The sequence below is a fragment of the Monomorium pharaonis genome, chromosome 10 (genome assembly GCF_013373865.1).
Source record: "Monomorium pharaonis isolate MP-MQ-018 chromosome 10, ASM1337386v2, whole genome shotgun sequence".
NCBI lineage: Eukaryota > Metazoa > Arthropoda > Insecta > Hymenoptera > Formicidae > Monomorium > Monomorium pharaonis.
This window is the reverse complement of record NC_050476.1, coordinates 216,778-238,569: the sequence shown is the minus strand read 5'-3', so window position 1 is coordinate 238,569 and position 21,792 is coordinate 216,778. Positions and strand designations below refer to the sequence as shown.

The following is a 21,792-nucleotide window of genomic DNA, read 5'->3' as shown; positions in this document are numbered from 1 at the left end:
AACGGGGAAAACTACCATTTGCATAAAAATGAGAAATTCACGCACGAAAAACTCCGAGTATTTGGTCGTAGGTAGAGATTAATTTCGTCTAATGACATTACTCACGATCAAAGTGTACGAAATTGCAATGAGATCGCGCGTCGTAATTAAAGTTTCGAACTCTTTCCAAAGTACTCTTTTTATCGTTAAAACTTTAGAGTTGATTCAATCTCGCCATAAATGAGATACATCTGGATAATTTCCAACAATTAAAATGATTTAATTGATGTTTCTTCAAATTACCAATGTCATTGTTAATTGTTCAAAAATGTTTACTTTTGCGCCGAAGAAACTTTGTTTTCGTGAAGTAATCTTGGGGAACTAAAGGAAGGCACGCGATCGCAATACATTGTTGTTCTATCGCACGCGTCTCCGCGTGAACGGCACGTGGGCCTGAACTTTCCTTTAACACGCCCACGCACGCAGTTCTCGCGGTGTACAACACTTTCGGTTCGCTAACTTCGGCCACGACGTTTGAATTATTCAGCGGAATTATTTATGAAGTTTCGGGACGACGAACTCGAAAATATATTAAATTCACACAAGGTTTTGTTCCGCAATGTGCGTAACATATTGGTTCATATAAATTCATTGCACTCGCGTTTATATAATGTGTGTGTGTGTGTGTGTGTGTGTGTGTGTGTGTGTGTGTGTGTGTGTGTGTGTGTGTGTGTGTGTGTGTGTGTGTACCGTGATAAAACGTTAATTCGTATACGTTTATTAAGTGATGTTTTCCACACACGTGCATAACACTTAATAGGTTTACTCTTTACAGAATGCGAGCGTCTTTATGAGATGTAAACTCACTGTCCCATTAATTGCGATCATATCTCTCGTTGCATTCCAATGGGACTGCAGCGTGCATTCGTAAGTGTAACTGATATTGCGTTAGGATTAACGATGATTTAAGTGTTTTAATTGGATTCCCTGTTGTATTCACAGCGTAATTATAGCTTTATAAATCGCGTTGCATGATAATTGCTAATGCAATATGACATTTCTTAAGATTTTGTGAAAAAATTTAATATATTCATTAAGAAGACACTTTACTTTATTGGATCTTGAAAAGGCCTATTTAAAAAAATTTATTTTAAAAAATAATTAAGATGCAACTTTTGTAGAAATATTATATATATATTAATTTTTGTAGATTATATGATATTTTTTTATTGTCGTAGACTGTTCAATGGATGATTATATCGGTGCATTGATTTGAACTAATAGAATAAATATAAAAAACTGAAAATTGACTTTCTAAAAATGTTTATCTTATTTTAAGCTTTATCAACTCTTTTTCTCTTTTTCAAATTTTAATATTAAATTCAATTGACACATAAACTCATTTTTAAAAAACTTATTTATTTTATGTTTTAGATTTATCAGTAGCTCTCAATCGCTTTTGCAAAAGAGATCAGTGTCTCCCTAATGCCACCTATACACCACGATAACATTTTTTTATTACATATATCACAGATAATTCATTCACTGAATAGTCCATTATTTGCGTTATTAAAGAAATGCTATCGTAATCTATAATAAATATTTTTACAAGTTTTATCTCAGTTGCTACAATCCTTTTCTTAAAAATAAGTTCTAAAAAAGCAACTTTTTTAAGACTTAATAACGTAGAATATTTTGATAAATTCACGGCTTTGACTTTTATCAAATACAAATAGAATTTTATTTAATATTATGCAAATGAATGAATAGCAAGTTTTTCCGATTTCTTTTTCATACATGCATAAATGCAAGTTGTTTTTATATTCATATAATAAACTTTTTTTATTTACGTTCGCGGAAATTCGTGAAACGCTGCCATGATGAAATTGAGAAATAAACATCAAAGAAATATGGTTCGTCCAATGGAGAGATGAGAAGCTTGATTTCGCTTAGAAGATATTTTGAAGTAGAAGCCGTGGAAAAAGTCTTTTCATTGCTCGCCGCGGAAATGGCGGGCGGATTCGAATGAATATATATAAACTATGCAAGTCGTATTAGTATCATGCATCTCCGCAACGCACTATCTCCGCGCGCGCATATATGTATATCGAAAAATACTGAACAGTTTCGCGCACAAAGGATGACGAGACACGTCGTAAAACGTGCTCGCCATGCACGACGATGCCTACCGCGTTAACTTTGTTCATAAAATTTTACAATGCTACGAGCATTTAAAAGGTCTTGTAACTCTTACTCAGACCCTGTAACTTCCGTAATCTCACTTTTAATTGATTTATCTATATAACGCAAGCTGTTCTAATATATATATATATATATATATATATATATATAGATACGCGGGTTCTGATAAAAGTCGGTCTTAATGTTCGTTCGTCCGACAATCACATTTTAAGAAAAATAAACCTTTCTTTCACGTCAGTATGTGTAATTATTATCTGAAAAGGAAGAAAGCGAAAAATACTCGAACTTTAAAAGCCAAATATTTATTTGAGTCTCAAACCCTTTTGCAGAGTATTGCACTCGCAGGCGCGAGTTTGTCTTTAAGCGATCCTATCGTACACACTTGCAAACCCAAGTTAAAGTGTGTAAAACTACACACTTGGGTTTGCAGTGCACGTACACACCAAGGATGCATACATATCGGATCTGGTATATACCTGTGTCGCTACTGTTCGAAAAGGAATGTTTTAATTGGCGGCATCGTTAGAGAGGGCAGGCAACGTACCGCGAATTTGCATGGAGAGACAGAGGAGAAGATAAAAAAGGAAAAGGAAAAAAAACGGAGATTGCCTTTTAAGGCGGCGAATCAGAGATTTAAAGGGTAAGTTGTGGTGACGTCGAACGACACACAAAGAACTATTAGCGTAATTAACCGGGTACCTGTAGTGATCGACCATTGAACAAACCGCAATCTCACGCAGATAACGTGATATATATAATAAAAACGACAAACTTAATGAGGTGTAAATATCACGGAGATATGTTTTAATTAATGTGCCGTCGACGCACGACGGAAATTCGAGTGTTGTTGAAAGTTTCGAGGGAAACGATCGCGAAACGAGCGGCGTTAATGAAGCACGGATATTGCAAGGAGTACGTAATGATGCGGCACAAGAAATGTTACTAATGTCAACGAGCCAATATTCTTAATTATGAAATAAATCAACGTTACAAAACAATGTATAAATCTTGGAAATGCAGTGAGAGTGACGTAATTGTTGTTTGTAACTATAATTAAATGTTACAATAATTGTGAGAGGTCATAATTATTTTATAATTATTACTGCTATAATATTACACGGAGAGAAATTTCTCTTAGAATTTAACCTCAAAATCATGGTCGTTGTAAAATATAGTCGTGGGACATAAACTTTGGAGAATTTTAATATAATTTTAGTAAAACAAATTTAAACTACTTTTTAATTTAAAAAATCTATGTTGTTTAAAATAGTTTTGCCAAATTTTATTAAAATTTTACTAAAATAGGCAAATTCTTCGAAATTCTATGCAACCATAATTTTGAGGGTAAATTCTAAGAGAAACTTCTCTCCGTATAGTAATAATAATACATAATGTATCACATTAATGGAAAAAAATAGTTGTAATTATCATAATATATAATTCAAGTTTAAAAAATATAAAAAAATATAATAAATAATTTTATAGTCACTTTCGGTGCCAACTGTATTTAAATTAAGGTAATTGAATATCATTCTTTTGTACAACACATTTATTATTACTAATACAATATAGCAGTAGTAACTGTAAAAATAAAGTTCTACAATTATTTTAATATTTAATATGAGAAAAAAAAAAGTTGCAGTAGCCGTAATATTGCAATAATTTATAAGCATTTTTTAACTCAATCATATTTTTATAGATATTCAATAACATAAGTTATAGTTTTGTTTAACTATAACTTACAGTTTTCATAATCATAATATTCGATCTATTCAATTTATGATATAGTTTCCATAACCAAAATGAAGATTTTAATGTAGTAAATTGTACTATAAAACAATCATTAAAAGAATCACTATTATTACCAATATTACAGTAATAATTACTATAAAAATGATATTCCTGACTATAATTATTTTACTATGCGACTATCAGTTGATACTATCACTTTTTCTCTCAGTCACAAATATTTTTCTCTCGGTGTAGCGAAAGTAATGAAAGTGAGAGAGGTAATATTACATAATTCTAAAACGGTAAATCAGTTTAACGCGAAATTTGTTAAACTTGTTAAATACTAGGCTAAAGCAATGAGTCGATAATCACCCGGTAAATATACACCGCTCGCAACAATTTTGCAACGTAAACAAAAATGCGAAATCACAAATACAATGCGATAAATCTTACGCGTCGTCCAATGAAAATTTATCATGCACAATGAGGGGTGGAACATTTATTTTATTTCGCAGGAAACCACAAATTTTCTGTATGTAATCGTTGAATAAATAAATGCGCTTTGATCGGGACACGCTGTTTCGCTCAGAGCGGATACCGCTGGCGCGTGTGCCGCGATACGTATGTTGCATTGCATTGCATTGCATTTTAGTATAGATTTACACGCATATGTGGAGATTTAACTGCATACCAAATCAGTCACGCAGCCGTGAGCCTCGCACCCTAGATAAATCTATTATGAAACGAACAAAAAAAAGAAAGAGCCCTTTTAATATAGGCCTTCGCTGTTCCGTCCAAGCTGATATGTGTATAATTTTTTCGCGGCAGTTCGCGGGCACTTTGCGGCCGCACACATTCACCTCCGTTACACGTCACCGCAAGACCGCGATCATTCCGTACGACCCACACGGAAAAATGACGCAATATTATAAACGCCTCTCTTTATCGCGCGAGATAATGCATCGTTAAATCCGGGTGCTACCGCACGCACAGCACGTGAGAGTCGATGCGCGCTTCCGATTGTAAACCATGACAATTTTAAACGCCGCGTCCCTATAACATCGCTTTTTACGCCCTCGTCTAAATTTTAATCGTACAATTGAGGCTGCATTCGCTCAAACAGCTCGTTTCACCTGCTTGAGAAGAGAAAAAGTGCCAAAAACTCCATCCTACTTTAATTTTTACGAGAGAGATATAGAGTGTGTTAAGTTAGTGTTATTTTGAGATAATTGTATTGTCCCAATATCAAAGTCCAAGCTAATCGTTACTGACAGTGAGTCATGTCTTGACACTAGACCATGGCCAATCAATGATTACGTAGTTATTTTACATTCTTCACGAGCACACACTTCGTGCACACACGTGAAGTAATCACACTTGTTAATGAATCACGACATGTCCGTTCCATTATCGCTGTAACCAACAATAGATTTTCTTCTCTACGAAACTCACTCTCCTATTTCTTTTTTTTTTGCAAAAAAATAATCCATATTAAAAATATATTTATATTTTTATAATTTCACGTTTAATCCTTAAAATATGATAAAACCAATATCTTTATTCATTCGGTCTGCTTCTCTCCACTTCTGGCATAAAAATTTTATTATGAATAAAATTAAATTTCTGTTTTCGAGAATAAATATATTTCCGACAATGGCTGTTCACCTGACTTATTTCAGGATAAGAATTAATCTCGAAAGGACGAGGGAAATGTAGGAATAAACAATTCCAATATTTTCGAAATGAAAAATTCTCATCTCATGAAACTTTCGGGCGTTCGACTTCGAGACGACCTTCGCGAGACGAGAAGAGATCATGGACAAACTTCATTAAGGGCTAGTGCCCGGAAACACGGATCGACCGGTATATACGGAGCGTCACACAGAGAGGGAGGGAGGGAGGGAGGGTGGAGAGAGGAGAGCGTCGCGTAATTTTCCGACAAATTAGAAGATTAAGTGCGAACGGTAAGAATGCCGCGCCTTTCGAGGCCAAGAGTGCATCTTCGCAATTTCGGTGTACAAACACGGAGGTTCGAAATTGGAATGCAGTTGACCTACGGGGACAATGCCAGACGTTTTTATTTTTAATACTTTCATTAAAAGCTCCCTCGCGAATAGTGGCCGTGGGGATATAGGTCAGTTTGCTGCAATGCTTATACCGCATTTTGCCTCGGGTTCGTTACCTATAGGGTTGCCATATTAAAATTTTTTAAACTAAAACTTACAAGCCAAAAACCCCGAACATATACGAGAATACGTTAATTATACATAATAGACATTATAAAAACCGCTCAATAAGTGGTCGTGCCAATGAAAAAAGCACGGCAAAAGAAATAAATAATTAAAATATTAAAAACTCCGACGCACATAATTTTTCCAAACAAATTTTCAAGACTTTCAAAAATTTCCCCGGACAACCTCAAATGTCTTAAAAAAAAAAAGAGGACAGTGTCCGGGAAAAAGAGGACGGATGGCAACTCTAGTTACCTACATGTTCCTCTTTCTTCTCATGTGAAACAAAATAAAAACTATGTCTCTTTGTTTTCTTCCCCTGCCCTTTCAAAATAGAAATCTATCATAAATACTTATCGAATTATATGATTGCAAACGCTAATGGAAAAAAAAAAGATTGCGCCGGGATATTTAGATTTCTGATCTAATCCTGCTATCATAATGCGCACTTTTACCACTTGGCGTTCTCGCGTATTTACGGGCTCGTTTCAAAGTATACTTTGCCTTCATCAATATACATAGGTACGCACACGTGTTGATACGTTATATCGGAATGAAAGTTGCGCGTTGCCACGAGGCGTATATTGACTTTTCTCCCGTTCGCACGTGCACGCACGCACATACGTACACACGCAGCACGCGCGCGCGCAAACGCACACACTGTCGGGCAATTATTTCGCCCAAAAATAAAAAAAGAACGACGCTACGAATAAATGCAACATAGGCAAGTTAGCTGGCTTGCTTCTCCGTCCTCTACCCCGTCGCGTTGGTCCGTCCTGCATTCGCAACAGGTAAAAAACGAATGGCGCCTCGAGTCACGATATGACTGCCGGAGTATAACGAGATTGTTCCGCAATGTTACTCAAAAACAAGGCGGCTGAAGACAATTGAATTAATTTCTTGTACGCGGGATCGCGTCCCGTGAAATACGAACGCAAGAATGGGAAACCGCGAATCGATTCGTACGAGACAAGTTTCAAAGCCCAGTCAGTAGTTTTTGATTCTAATAAAATCTTGCAAACTCGCGAGCTTCATAAAAACCCATTTATAAACAACAGATTTCATATAAATTTGAATTAGTTTCTTTTTAATATAACGCGATAGAGAATTGAATCAATCATTTGACAAAATACACAAATTTTTTGTCGAAATTGAGATATTAGAGACTTTATTGTGGAATCAGAAAGTAAATTTTACCATTTTCTTCAAATACCATATTAATCACAAGCATTCTTTTCTTAAATACTAGGTTTGTCAATTACGTGAGCAATACCATAAATCGGTGACTTTTCTTTATCTATATAAATAAAAATATAAATGTTTGTTCCTCATCTAAGATCTCCGTAAGTTTTTCACCGATTGCTTTGAAATTTTGACACAACGTTGCATTCGTAACCAGGAGTGTTCTTATAGGGTCTGATTTTGGAAATACGTGTGTTTCAAAAATGATGGCCATAATTTAATTTTAACCAATATTTTTTAAATAATATATTTTTTTGTAATTTTGACACAACGTTGTATTGAATTTAGTTAGAAGTACGAATATTAGATTTATTATTGGTTGTTTCATAAATGCAGGCCTTTAATTTGAGAATGTTTCTTTTAGCGTGTATATGACAATTTAGAATCAATGGCAGGATTTGAAATTTTGACACAATGTTGCATTCGAAAATAGGAGTATTCTTATGGAGTTTGATTTTGGATATACCGGGAAACAAATTAATTGAATACAGTGCCAAAGGCAATAAATAAATGAAGTAAGTTAGAAGTATGTGAATAAATGAATATTAGATTTATTAAAGATAGATAAATGATTGAATGGTAAATTTAAATAATAAAGAATTTGAGAAAAATGTTTATATTAAAGGACAAATACAGGATATTAAAAAAAGTAAAATCGAACATTAATTTCGAAATAATTATAGATATAATATTAATTATTTTTAATTAAATCATTTTAAATTAAATAATTTCAAAATAATTATATTGACCGGAAGAGCCCGGGAGAGACGGGGCGAGACGGGGCGAGACGGGGAGAGATCGGGAGAGACGGGGAGAGACGGGGCGAGATGAGGAGAGACGAGGAGAGACCGGGAGAAACGGGGAGAGACCGGGAGAGACGGGAAAAGACGGGGAGAGACCGGGAGAGACGGAGAGAGACCGGGAGAGACGGGGAGAACCGGGAAAGACCGGGAGAGACGGGGAGAAACGGAGAGAGACCGGGAGAGACAAAGGAGAGACCGGAAGAGGCGAAGAATGTTTCTATTGTGTTTAAATTAAGGTAATAAGAAAAATGAAAATGGCTGTTATTTTATTGAAAAAAAGGAACTTATTTAAAACAGTCTTTTGAATGGATTTCTAAATCCATGGCAGCTTTTAGAAAAAAATAACAAAATATTGATTCATAAAATTAATCAATAATAAATTAAATACATACACTCTAATTCAAAACGCTTAATTAAAAAAAATGGGTATTTTTAAAAAATCGGTTTTTTTAATTGAAAATTATTTCAAAGTTTTAATAAAATAAGATTTATATTACATTATAATAAAAATACAAAACAATAAATAGAAACAAATTAATTGAATACAGTGCCAAAGACAATAAATAAATAAAGTTAGAAGTACGTGACTAAATGAATATTAGATTTATTAAAGATAGATAAATGCTTATTCAAAAATAAAATAAAAAGAGCAACAGTACAGTAAAGCAAGGCTTTTGAAAGTTAAACAAGGAAAGCAAAGAAAATTTGAAAAAAACGTAGCCTAAGAATAGAGAGCCACAGCAACGCGTGGCAGGGCATAGCTAGTTCTTTATAAAAATGCAATAATGAATCACTTTAGCATTAAAATACAATGTTATTGAAATTCAATGAACGAGTTTGTTTCTTCTCATGAATCTTTCAATAAAGTCTTAAAGTACAACCTATTATTTTGTAACAGCCTTATAAAAATGTATTACATTAAAAAAATTTTCTGACTAAAATATTATTTTATGTAAAAAATTGCTTGTTTCATTAAAAAACAATATTAACATAAATTAAAAGACGATACAATTTTTACTCTGAAATAGTAAGTAAAAATACCGTGTTTTTTTATACGTAAAAGAAAAGTAATATAGCCAATAACATATAATTGCGGGCTGTCAACTACATAAAATATTCAATACAATAATATTTACTGTTAATGCAAGTACAATGTTGATACTAAAATAACATATATTATTGTATTGTGTATATATATCTATAATTGGCAGCCCGCCACTACATATCTTATTAGATATATTTTTTTTTCAGTGTAACTTTTACTATTAAGAGACTAGAAAGTTATTAAATTAGTATCTTATCTCATCTAGTATAGTAAATTATTATTATTATTAAACTGTATAAACATTAATTCGTTTTTTTACCAGAAAAACATGATCTCATCTCTAATAATTTATGTTTCGTTTTATAAAAAATAAAAAATAAAAAATTGTCTAAAAGCACAAAAACATTATCGCGTATGCGATTAGAAATTATTTTAAATCTTGACTATGGCATTTGAGAGCATTGTTATTCATTGTGTCTTCCAAGGATTTATTCCCAAAGTATTTTATACCCTATTATAGTATTTTGTTATTAAAAATTCGCACAAAAAATTTTAAATACCAAGATTTACTTTGATCAAATAAAATTTTCTTTATTTATTAAATTTATTAACTCGTGTTGTTCACATATCGGTCGATTTTCAATTTACATTGTTTATTTTAATATACTTTTACGTTTTGATTAACTCAACAACATTCTCATAACAGCTTCTTATACGTGTAATAATTTTATAATGCTTCCCTAACAAATTAAAACTTTTAAAAAGCTCAAAATTAGATTTAATAATTAAAAAATTACCAAAAAATCCCATTATCCTGTAAAAAAATTTTTTTTTATATATTTTATACAAAAATGATATGTGTCATTCATTTAATATATGTAAGCGTATGTAAATAATGTATGTAGAACGAAAAAATATAGAATACACATAAACTTTTTATATTTCCTAAATTACTTTTAGGAATGCAGTTGTAAAAGTGGACGATTTTTTCAATTTTTCAAAAACTTCTCTTACCAGTGTTATTTGTCAAACGATCGAGATATTTGTGAAAATGTATGACATTTATTTTTTTTTTAATCTCATATATATAATCCAAGAGTCCAATTTGTCGGATCAACCGGCCGGTCGGATAATTAATCGGCGAATGAATACACGAACTCGCGCGTTAACTGGCAAAAATAACAAGCTCAGTAGATAAATATAAACTAAAAATATACAAAAAGAGAGAGAGAGAGAGAATATAGCATACACAGAGCATTGAAACACCAATACCAAACGGAGTCTGTATCTCTTATATAGCATATATAGATAAATACAGTCAACACCGAAAATGATCAAACAAACGATCAAACAGATTTTTTCCAAAGGAAGAAGCCGTGAGAATGACGTTCTAATTGTACAATGGCTAACTCGGTGCAACAACTCAGCGCGTGTCGGATTGCATCTGTCATTTCTAATGAATGCGAGACAAATTCGCACCTGCGATGTGATCTCCGACGATGGTGACGACTCGTCAAATAACGGCGTCTACGAAACGTTCAACATCGGAACGAGCGTAATCGCGGCACCCGAAGCGAGATTGTTAACCACCAGCAGCCGTCACAATATCAACGCCGTGGCAATCTCGCCCCGACGACAATAACGAATATTCGCGATATTTAGCGAAATTAAGGAGAATAAGACGACGCGGCGTCAAAAATTGCGAGAGTGCGTGTAGGTGTATCTCTAATTGCAAGCTGCGACATGTAGCGCTTAACACTGCGTAATCACGTTAGAATACATCTCGGAGATCACATATATTATATCACGACGGGATTGTATTCTAAAACAGTCGCACGGCTTAACCGCTCGCACTTATTATTTTTATAAATTTCATTCCGGTTAAAAATTTTTCATATAAAGACATGTAAGTATGATTATATACGATATATGTTATCTATATACATATGTTTATATTAATTTCTTTCTTTTTGTGAAATTTCTGTTTGGTATAAAAAAAACATCATATTGAGAAAAGACAGAAACCAATTAACAGATAATTTTCGCATTTTCCATACAATATTTAACTTTTTATAAAAGAGAAAACAATGCAAAAATTATCACTTTAATAATTGATTTTCATCTTTTTCATCATTTTCATCTTTGTGACTATTATTTTTTATACCAAATAAAAATTTTGTAAAAAAGAAGCTAATAGGAACATATATGGTCATATTTCCTACATAATTAGTGTATAATGGTAGATATATATTGTATGAAAAATTTTTTACTGGGATTTTACAATTTTATTTTAAGTTAAAGAATAAAGTCTCTATTATCTCACCAACAAAATTGCCAATGTGATAAGAAAATTACATTTAACATTCGAGAATCTCGAGAAAAATAATAATATAATAATATCAATATAATAATAACTTTTATGTTTAGTGCATCGTACTTCGTGGAAAAAAAGTTGAAGCTGTATCAGCACGGAAAAAACGGAGGCGAGCTCTTTTTCAAGATCTTTCCCGAAGCGGAAATTGGTTGTGTTCGGTGACGGAAATAAAAGAGAGATGCGCACCGTGATCTCGCGTCGTGCTCTGCTTTACGCCGTGAAATATTCATTTTCTTTCACCGGAGTTAAATTTTAAACAGGATCTCCTCCCTCGGACGCGCGCGGGTCTTGAGGTAAGGCAGGGTCGTCCAGGATTTAATTTAAGTTTCGCTGCAAGTTTCGCGCCAGGTTGAGCGAGCGTATTCCAGCGGCATATAATTTCGCGCGTTGTTCCGCGCGCGCGTTGGAAACGAACGAACAAACCGAACGGTTGCGAGGCTGCTGCTGCGACCTAAGCACGTAGGGCAACCGTGCCGCGTTGTATACCGATGACGCGGGCTATACAGCTAATGCGCGCGCCAGATAACGACGATAACGAGACACTTGACACCTAAAACGAGCACGCTCGGTGTGTCGCACCTGTGCTGTGAGGCAACTATTAAGCAACGACAGCGAAGGACGGAGCGCAATGTGTCGCTCTCGCGCAATCTGGCACTACTAGCGAATTCGTCTACACATCCGCTTCTTCTCACTTCAAGATATTATCTTAACTCTTTCTCCAATACTGAATCGTAATAACGAAACGTACACTCCGCGCGTACAATTGCTACGCTTGAAAACACAGATAGACGGGGATATACTTTATCGTTCTCCTATGGGATTACAAGAACTTTCGTTTACATTTTACATTTATCTCGCATGAAAAACAAGTAAATGCAAATCCAATACATCAAATGTAGGACACAAAACACTTGAAAACAAAATTATTAATATTTTTTTCTTATTACTAATAAAAAAGAAAACAAATACTATAATTTCATAAAACGATTGCAAATCTCTCTCTCTCTCTCTCTCTCTCTCTCTCTCTCTCTCTCAAGTATCTTAAAAATTTAAGAGATTAATAGAGATACAGATCTCTGACAATAATTTTATTAAACTATTAGAACAAATATATAGAACGCTCAAGCAATGTTGCAAAAAGTTTTGACATTTAAGCAATCAGTCTGAGTGTACTATATAAATATTTTGACGATTTAAAATTATCTTCAAGATCTGTATCCAGTTACATTTTTAGACAGATTTTTAGCAAAACCGTTCTTTCCGTATAAACCTTTCACAAAGTTACCAGACATTTATTTTATTGGGAAACTGGAAAAGTTTTTCTTTCGCATAGAAATCAAAATTCATAAAAAATACCGCTTGTTGGAAAATGTTAATTAAAAAATACATACCAAGTCGAAACTCTGAACGCGTAGTAATGGGCTAAATCCGATGTAGTAGCATCGTTGCCGCGTGAATTGTTACCTTCCGTCGTTGCGCGATTTGCACTGCCGCGCCAGGCCTAGATCTTTTAGCGTCGGCGTAAATTTATCGCGTCGTGCCACGCCGGCAAACAAGGTAAATCAAATTAGAAACGTATTCGCGATACGGCGTATTCAACGCGGTAGCCCAGATCCGTGGCGGAGATTATTTTAAGGGGCAGCCTGAAGAGGTGGCGGAACGTCAGAGCGATGAATATGAAATGTACGAAAGAACTATACTGAATCCTTATTCTAAATCCTTTCGCCGAGAGTGCTCTGCATAACGAGAAAATGACTCTGTCTAACTCTCTCTCTCTCTCTCTCTCTCTCTCTCTCTCTCTCTCTCTCTCTCTCTCTCTCTCTCTCTCTCTCTCTCTCTCTCTCTCACTCCTCACCCCCCTTCTTCCTTCCTCCCTGTCTCTCTCTTTCTCCAGATTCACTTAACTTCGCGCCACGAAAACCGCAAGATGCGCTCAAACTGGAATCATCAGCCACATGTTTCTGCGCTTTCAATCTCATATACGCGATGCTAGATGCACTTTAAATGTATTTCTAAAGCATCGTCGACGCTATATTTCTCTCGTCTGATAATCTCTAATATTACCAAAAATATTTGAAGTCTCTTACCATATGCATGGTTGATATAGTTGAAGAAAAATCTTTTGCCCATTCTAATGTACATTACAAGAGATTAATGTCGTGATTAATAGAGATTTTTCTATGCTACTGCTTACAAGTATTTGTCTATTCTTTTTTTCTTAACCTTACTCATATAAATTCAGAGCACGTCAGTCTTATAAATTCATTACTTTATACTAATATAAGCAAAATTGTTTTATCAATCAAATGCCTCTACTTTTTAATGGATCATTGAACCATATAATCTGGATGAAAAAACGCAAAAGTAATAGTACATACATCTATACGTATATACGAGTATATATAAACATATGTGTTATGCATGTACAGTTACGATATTGAATAATATTGACATATTGTGCCTTAATTGATGTTTTCTATTATTAATATGATTGACATCTAATATAACACAACTTAACTCCTAGTTTATGATAAAATATATGATTAACTCAGATTTTAAAATTCTAATTGTAAGACTACATTTTTTGTAGTAATTATTAAAATATAAAAAATAATCAAGTATAAAGCTTAAATATAATTAAATAATACTTTTAATATACCCCAGGTTTAGTTTATTATTTAAAACTTAAGCAAAAAATAAATAAAATAGTACACGTAAAAAATAAGATGTGATATATATAAAACATATAAAGTTAACATTAAAGTTTAAGTATTATTTAAGCAAAATATATTTAAATTAAATAAGAATTAATAAGAATATAACGCCTGACTCTAATTTTGTCTCACTCAAAATTCTTCAAATCATTTCCTTTGTTATAGAAAATTAATATAATTTATAAAATTTGTTTTTTACATATCAAAATATTCTGTAAGACTGTCTCTTGTATCTTCTGGACATTTATATATATATATATATATATATATATATATATATATATCTGTATAAACAAAATTTGATTAACACATTTACATAATCGTTTAGTCATATTTAAATTTATCACATTATATTATTATCTATACACATTTTTATATTTAAAAAATTGCGTAAGTAATAAATGTAGAGTTAATTAAATAATGCAAGTTTTGAAAAGAAAGAGAGCGAGAGAGAAAGAGAAAGAGAGAGAGAGAGAGAGAGAGAGAGAGAGAGAGAGAGAACCTTAATGAGTTACAATTTTAAATGGGTTACATTTTATAAAAAATACATAATTACAATGTTACATTTCATAAAAAAATACAGTTGAATTAGGGAAAGAATTTTAATTATGCGAAAGAGATACGTATAAAAATTGGGATGGGCAAATGCTTGAGTGATAAGATAATATATACATTTTTTATACCACTATAAATTAATCTTACATTTATCTATGGCTAGAGAAGAGTGTGATCGACCTACAACTACTTGTTTACAATTCCGTGAAACGATTTTGCTTTAATCCCGAAACAACGCGCGATGGCAAATTTCTGTAGAGCACCGACGAATCTCGGAGCGGGAATGCCTAAGCTCTTTCATAAGACCCTGTATTTGAACCCTGTCACATCGCCCCGGCGAGCAGCGCGTCGACCGGAAGGCTCGCCTTATTTCTCCGGCAACTTCGGCCAAGGGAGAGATAAATCCCGTCAACGTTCGCGGCAACTTCCGAGCTCGCGGAACCGAATAACGGATATTGCGGGAAGTGGAGGGTGGGGGAGGCTGCCGGAGCTTCGGGAGGGAACAACGACTCCGGGACTCGAATAAACCTCGAATTGTGCCGCGTGCCCGACCGACACGCAATATCCCAGGGGAACGAGACACACGTGGGGCCGGTGTTACACAAACGTCGCTTTAACGGGAGAGCCTGTTCGATGTGTATTCCAGAGCACTCGCGCGCGCAGAATATTTCGCTGGCTCTCTCGGTGGGATAGAGAACACCCGCGGGATATTTTAGTTTACAAGCTCGACACGTTACTTAAGGGCATGTAACTAAATTTCCACACAAACACATAATTTACGCAACAAGTTCGCTAATCCCACAATCGCCACTCAACTTGTCGAAATTTTCTTCCTTTTTAAGAAAGTAAAAAAGAACTCTTAACTCTCATTCAATTCAATTGATTCACTCCTTATTTTGTTCTACAAATCTGTTGTAATTTTATTATTACAATTAGCTACGATTACTTGTAATCTATGGAGAAGAAAATTGAAAATTTGAACACAAAACACACACACACACACACACACACACACACACACACACACACAAGTTCTCACAATTTTTAAAATGCACCGCGAAGAAAATGTTTAAGACGTGAAAGCCTAAACGCCTCAATATGCAGTTTACGTCTAAAGTTAACGCAGTTGTGTAGGATTAATATTGCTAATGAGATCGAAACTACGGGACGCCGCCGATACTACCGATCAGTTTGGAAACTGTGGCAAGAGGAAGTCGCGCGGCATCCTCGGTCGTATGTAACGGATTTTCTTGTTGACTAACTGCTTCTTTTTCCCGGTGCACTCGCTTGTCTATCCACGCGTCTCCTTCGCGGGCTACGGACAATTCGAACGACCGGAAAGAACCTGCTTTCTTTTTGTTTTCTAGAGACTTTTGTAGCGCGATAAAAAATGGGCTGTGTCCGAAATGTTGCGACAATGCATCATGATCAGCGGCACTTTTCTGATGAAATCTCTGTTTCAACAATTAAGAAAGTATGAACTAAGGTGTCGTTTGTTATTGTTTTCACGGGAGCAGTTTGTTAATTTGTCATAATATAAATAAATATCTTTAGAATCAGTGTATTCAAGACCAATCAGATTATGTTGAAACTTAATAATGCAACTTTCTAACAGAAGTAGAAGAATAAGCGAATAATACTGTAGTTTCATTTCTTTTCTTTTAAGTAAAACAATTCATAAACAGTGTTTGTCGTCAATTTTATCATCGGTAAAAGCATTGTTTATTTTAATTCAAACATTATCATAAAGATATGTCTTTATAAAACTTGAGTTTGAAATTTTACAATACAGAATGTTTTTTAACACACCTACCCCGTAACAAATTTTTCATACAAAAGTATATATGTTTATATTAGCTACTTTTTTGTAAAACTTTTTGATATAAAAAATAATAGTTATACTAAAAAACGAAAACCAATTAAGAAGATAATTTTTGCATTGTTTCCTTTACAAAAAGTTAAATATAAAAAATGAGAACAAATGCTCTCATGTATAATCATATATATTTCTTAAATCATAAATATATATGATTATGCATAAGCAATTTTTTTTCTCATATTTCATCAATTTAATTTAAAAAAAAAAAAAAAAAAAACAATGTGAAAATTATCTTTTTAATTAATTTCTGTCCTTTCAGTATCACTATTATTTGTCTATACCAAACAGAAATTTTGCAAAAAAGAACCTAATATAAATATATATAGATATATTTCGTATATAATTATCCATATTTATATATATTTTTATATGAAAAATTTAATGAAATTTTTTATAAAAAAGACATGACAACAAAAAATTAAACAGTTTTGTATTATGTGTAATACTATTATTCGCGAAATACAACAGCGTTCGCATAACACGACAAAAATTGGTTAGCTTATGCTTATAGCTTTTTTCTCGCGCGACAATTTTTTGAAAGGCATGCTTAAACGTTATTGGTTGATTCCACAATTCTGCTTTCGTCATGCTGCAAATGTAGCTAAATGTCTTTATATTGTAAACCAAGTATAAATCTCTCCCGAAAAACATTGATTCGCATTCACGTATGTATGTATGTACAAGTCTGGCGACGTACGTATTACCTTTTTTTTTACGTTTACGTAAAGGTCAAGTGTATGCTGCCGGCGGCGTTATGAGGAGAATGAGACAGTCACCTGTGTACGTGTGTATAGCGCTGAATACACGCCGCCACTTTTCCCGGATTATCTCCGGAACTTGTTCCGTAAGCGCGAGCACGTTTATTACGGTGAACGACTTTTAGCATCCCGAGAACCAGACACGTCCTTTCCATTTCATTCCTCCGCCGAGGAAGCAAAACGACGGATGATTTGATATTATGAATGAACGAACGTCAAGAGGATGAGAAAGCAAGCGCGCCGAAGTGCTTTACAAATATTCCGATCGTATCTCGTTTATAAAAAATAAAGCTGTAATTGGCGTTTTTTTCGTTCTCCTTTCAAACGGAAACATCGTGAGAGTGCGTCGCTGTTGATACGCGCGCGAAGAAGCGCGGTATGTCAATAATTCCACGTCAATACGGTGAAAATGATGTATAGTGTTTCCGACTGGTTTTATTAACAAAAAAAAAGCTCGTCAGCCTTCGAGTAATACTAGTTTCAATGGTCATCACCCGTGTACCCGGGAACGCCGGGAGACGCAAATGGAATACGCACTTTCTATTTGTCACGATTCCACCCCAGCATTCCACGTCTGCGTGTTTTGCAGTCCGGAACGCAAAGGGCGAGAGCGCGCGCGCGCCCCGATTTTTCGGAGGGTGTCCGGAGTGAGATTCGCTCGTTACGAGATATGAAAAATTTGCACGCTCAAATGAGCAATCTAAATTTGCCGCGCGCGAGAAAGCGCTGACCCCGGAGGGGTGGGGTCTAAGAATAGTCCAATTTCCCAGTTCGCCGTTATGATACACCTGCGTCTGGCACTCGGAAGCTGTGCCGGGCCGGGCGTAAAAACTCACGTTGTGCAAAACGTCGGGCAATGTTTATCTGGGAAGAACGCAACAAACACGCGCGCTTTCCGCGAGTAGTTTTTACCAGGCTTCCCGTTGTTTTCCTATGATGCGTCTTTGTTTACCCTATGCGGACGGTTTGCACGCCGAGCTGCGTTACACGAATAGAATTTCGGCATATCGCGTTCATTTAATCAATTTAAAAGTATGCGTGCGTGCGTGCGTGGCGTTGTAATCGGACGCAACGCACTCGGCATTTCGGACCTTATTTCGTGAAATGAAAGACGAATGAAATCGATCTACCGTTCTACCGATGCTCTTTCAGCTGATGTATTTCATCAGATATTCGTACGCAGCTTTAGAGCCGTGATACACGAGTGATTCATTAATGTTAACGTCCACTTCTGATAAAGATTAACTTTAATCTCGCTTTAATTTACTCTTAATCTTTTTCTAATTTTTCGAATTATATCTTAGAATTAAAAAAAAGATAAAGAGTACTTCTAATTTTTTTTCTAATCCTCAGAATTAAACAAAGATAAAAACAGAATAACACTGTAAAAAGTGCAGCGGAGAGAAAATGTTTACTTTTAAAATAACTTTTCCTGAAACAAATGTTTCAAGTTTACAATATAAATTAACTTTAATCTCAGTTTAACTTACTTTCTATCTCTTTCTAATCCTAAGAATTAGAAAAAGATAAAGAGTTAAATCGAGGTAAATTTATAATATAGAAATATTACATTTTAATATATTAAAAACTTCTTCATCTTGCCACCGGTATTTAAATACTTACAAATCTATCAATTTTAAACTGTGTTTAGATTGAAAACACTAAAGCTGTAATCAAACTAGAGATTGTGATTGAGATTGAATTGAAATTTGACCAATCAGCAATCAAAAGCAAAGTTCAATAAACTTGAGATTGGTTTTCTTTCTTAGGATTAGTTAAATTCCAATGCAATCTCAATCTCTAGTCTGACATGAGCTTAAAGCTCGTTTGCACCAAGCTTTAAACTTGATTTAATTTACTTTTTACTTTTTCTAATTCTTAGAACTAAAAAAAAACATAGAAAGTAAGTTACTAAAAATTACTCACAGTTAAGCTACATTGATCGGATCTAAGAGATCCCCGATTTTCTAAAGTTTACCTTACTTTCTATCTTTTTTACTTTAAAAATTCTAGTTTTATCCAAGTTCTATCTTTCCTAGCCGTTATTAAAGTTAATCTGTACTGATGCAAAAGGTCTTAGGGCCACTTCGACCACACTCCAATTAACTGAATCGTCGATTAATGCTATTGTAACCAGTAAATAGCTATTGGCCAATTCTGTCAGTTACAATGGAATTAATCGATTAAGCTAATCGGAGTTTGGTCGAGTAGCCCTTAGACCCGATTGCACCAACATTGCTTTGGTTTTAAGCAAGACTTAAGCATATGTTTATCTTTACCTTTCTCTCTAAATAAATAAAGACAGACACCTATTTAAGTTTACCGTAAAGTTAAAATAATCAGGCCTTAGTGTTTTAAATCTAACCGTTTAAAACTAAAATATTTGTAAAATTTAAAAAATGTTGACAAGGAATAAAACATTTGAACGTCTTAAATTGACCACTTTTTCTATGATTAACGTTGAATCGAGATTGAAGTTAACCTTTGACCTACAAATGAACGGAATGAAGACGGGACAAAGTCGCCGACGTGCACAATTCAGTGGTTCTACTGAATAGCGCTATCGAGTACGGCGGAGGTACGCGATTTTAGAACATCGCCAATTTGTTTGCAATACGAATTCCACGACGAAGAAACGCTTTTATTTGCATTGCTATTCAGTGGAGCTACCGAAAGGTGCACGTCGACCTTGTCCCGTCACTTAGTGGCGCGATTGCGAACGGTCTCATGCCTCCTTAAAAAAAGGAAGAAAAAAAGAAAGAGAAAAAGAAAGAAACGTGAGAGTGACGAGCAACCGCGGGATGCGTGCTCCGAAGAGTCCGAAGTGGAAGACCGCGATCGCGCAGTCACGTGACCACGTCATGTAAACAATTTCGAAAACGACGCAGCGTTCGCGCCGTTTCTCACCTGAGGAATACCTCGAATCCCACCGGCGCGGCGTGAATGGCATTCGCCACGCCGCACCGTACCGCCCGTGTGTCTGTTTGTCCATGTACATACAGTGTACTTACCCGGCGGTCCTTGAGACTCGAGATCTCGCGGCAGCTACGACGCGGCAGGGACGATGTGAGAGCAGCATCCACCGACGAAGATCTCTAGCGACGCGCGTCACCGCCGCCGGCGTGGAACTCGCGTAATGGCGTACCTCGGCACTGACCCGATAAAAAGAGAGACAGAGACAGAGAGAGAGAGAGAGAGAGAAAGAGAAGCACCAGAGCACACGGTCGTACCGACACTGAAACTCCACACGGCGTTCGTCACCTTCGCGACGAGGACTAGACCGAGAACGAGGATAATACCCGACGAGAGAGGAGCGAGTAACGCGCGAGAGATCCCTCCGTGACGAAGGTCGAGGCGCAACTGATTTGAAGTGAGCCGCTGTCGCGCGCGGCAACGGTCCAACCGTCCCCAACGCCGTGAAGTGCGCGCGCGTCTCTCGTCCCCTCTCACTCGCTCTCGCGCACACTATCGTCTTTCTCGCTCTCGGCTGGCGGCCGCGGAGAACGAGTACCACGATATATGCATATACCTGTCAATCTCTCTCACGGGGCAGCCTCACACGATTATTTCCTACGCGCGCCCGTCTATCTCCATCTCTGTCATTTGCAATTTTATAATTTTGCCCAATTATCGTCTCGTAGTCACGCTGCGATCGTGTTAAATAGCGCTTAGGCTTTTCCCGCGACGACATACTATTGGAACTATGAGAACGGAAAGCAATTTTTTTAATTTTCTATGCGAAGTGGAAAAGAACCTGGTTATACAAATTTGAGATAGATACAACCAGTAGTCTGTTGTACACCTATGTTATAATATATGTATATACATATACATATATGTATACGTATGCCTATAATCCATAGAAAATATATGAATCAAAATTCTAGTAGAAATTGCTCTACATGAGCATAATTAATTCCTTTCCATTAAATATACTAGAATTTCTTGTTAATAATAAAACTGAATTTATTTAATTAAGTCCGTATAACTTTTTAGTGGAAAAACATCCAGTAAATATAATCAAAATACTTTTTCTCATTTTTTTTTTGTTTTTTTTCTTTTTCCCGAATCAATCTCCAGCGATCTTGTGACCCTGTACAACGTACATGTATTATACTCTAATTTCTGATCGAGTTTCAGATATCGCGTAATTTGCAACTTTGTAACTCTATATAATTAAAAGTCCCTAAAGAAGTTATCATAATTAAATACCGTCTTGCTTTTATTACTTCTTTTAGCCATATTGCGATCACGTGGAAAATGGAATAATTTCGATTTC

At 35.2% G+C, this 21,792-nt stretch overlaps 1 protein-coding gene across 1 annotated transcript in view; it reads right to left on the bottom strand.

Moving 5' to 3' along the window:
- LOC105833764 (CD151 antigen) overlaps positions 1-20,892 on the bottom strand; it is a 183,612-nt gene extending 162,720 nt beyond the window's left edge. The window contains exon 1 of the mRNA XM_036293024.1: positions 20,525-20,892. The gene's annotated coding sequence lies outside the window, so the exon portion shown is untranslated. The remainder of the gene's footprint in view (positions 1-20,524) is intronic.
- Between the last annotated feature and the right edge of the window lie 900 nt (positions 20,893-21,792).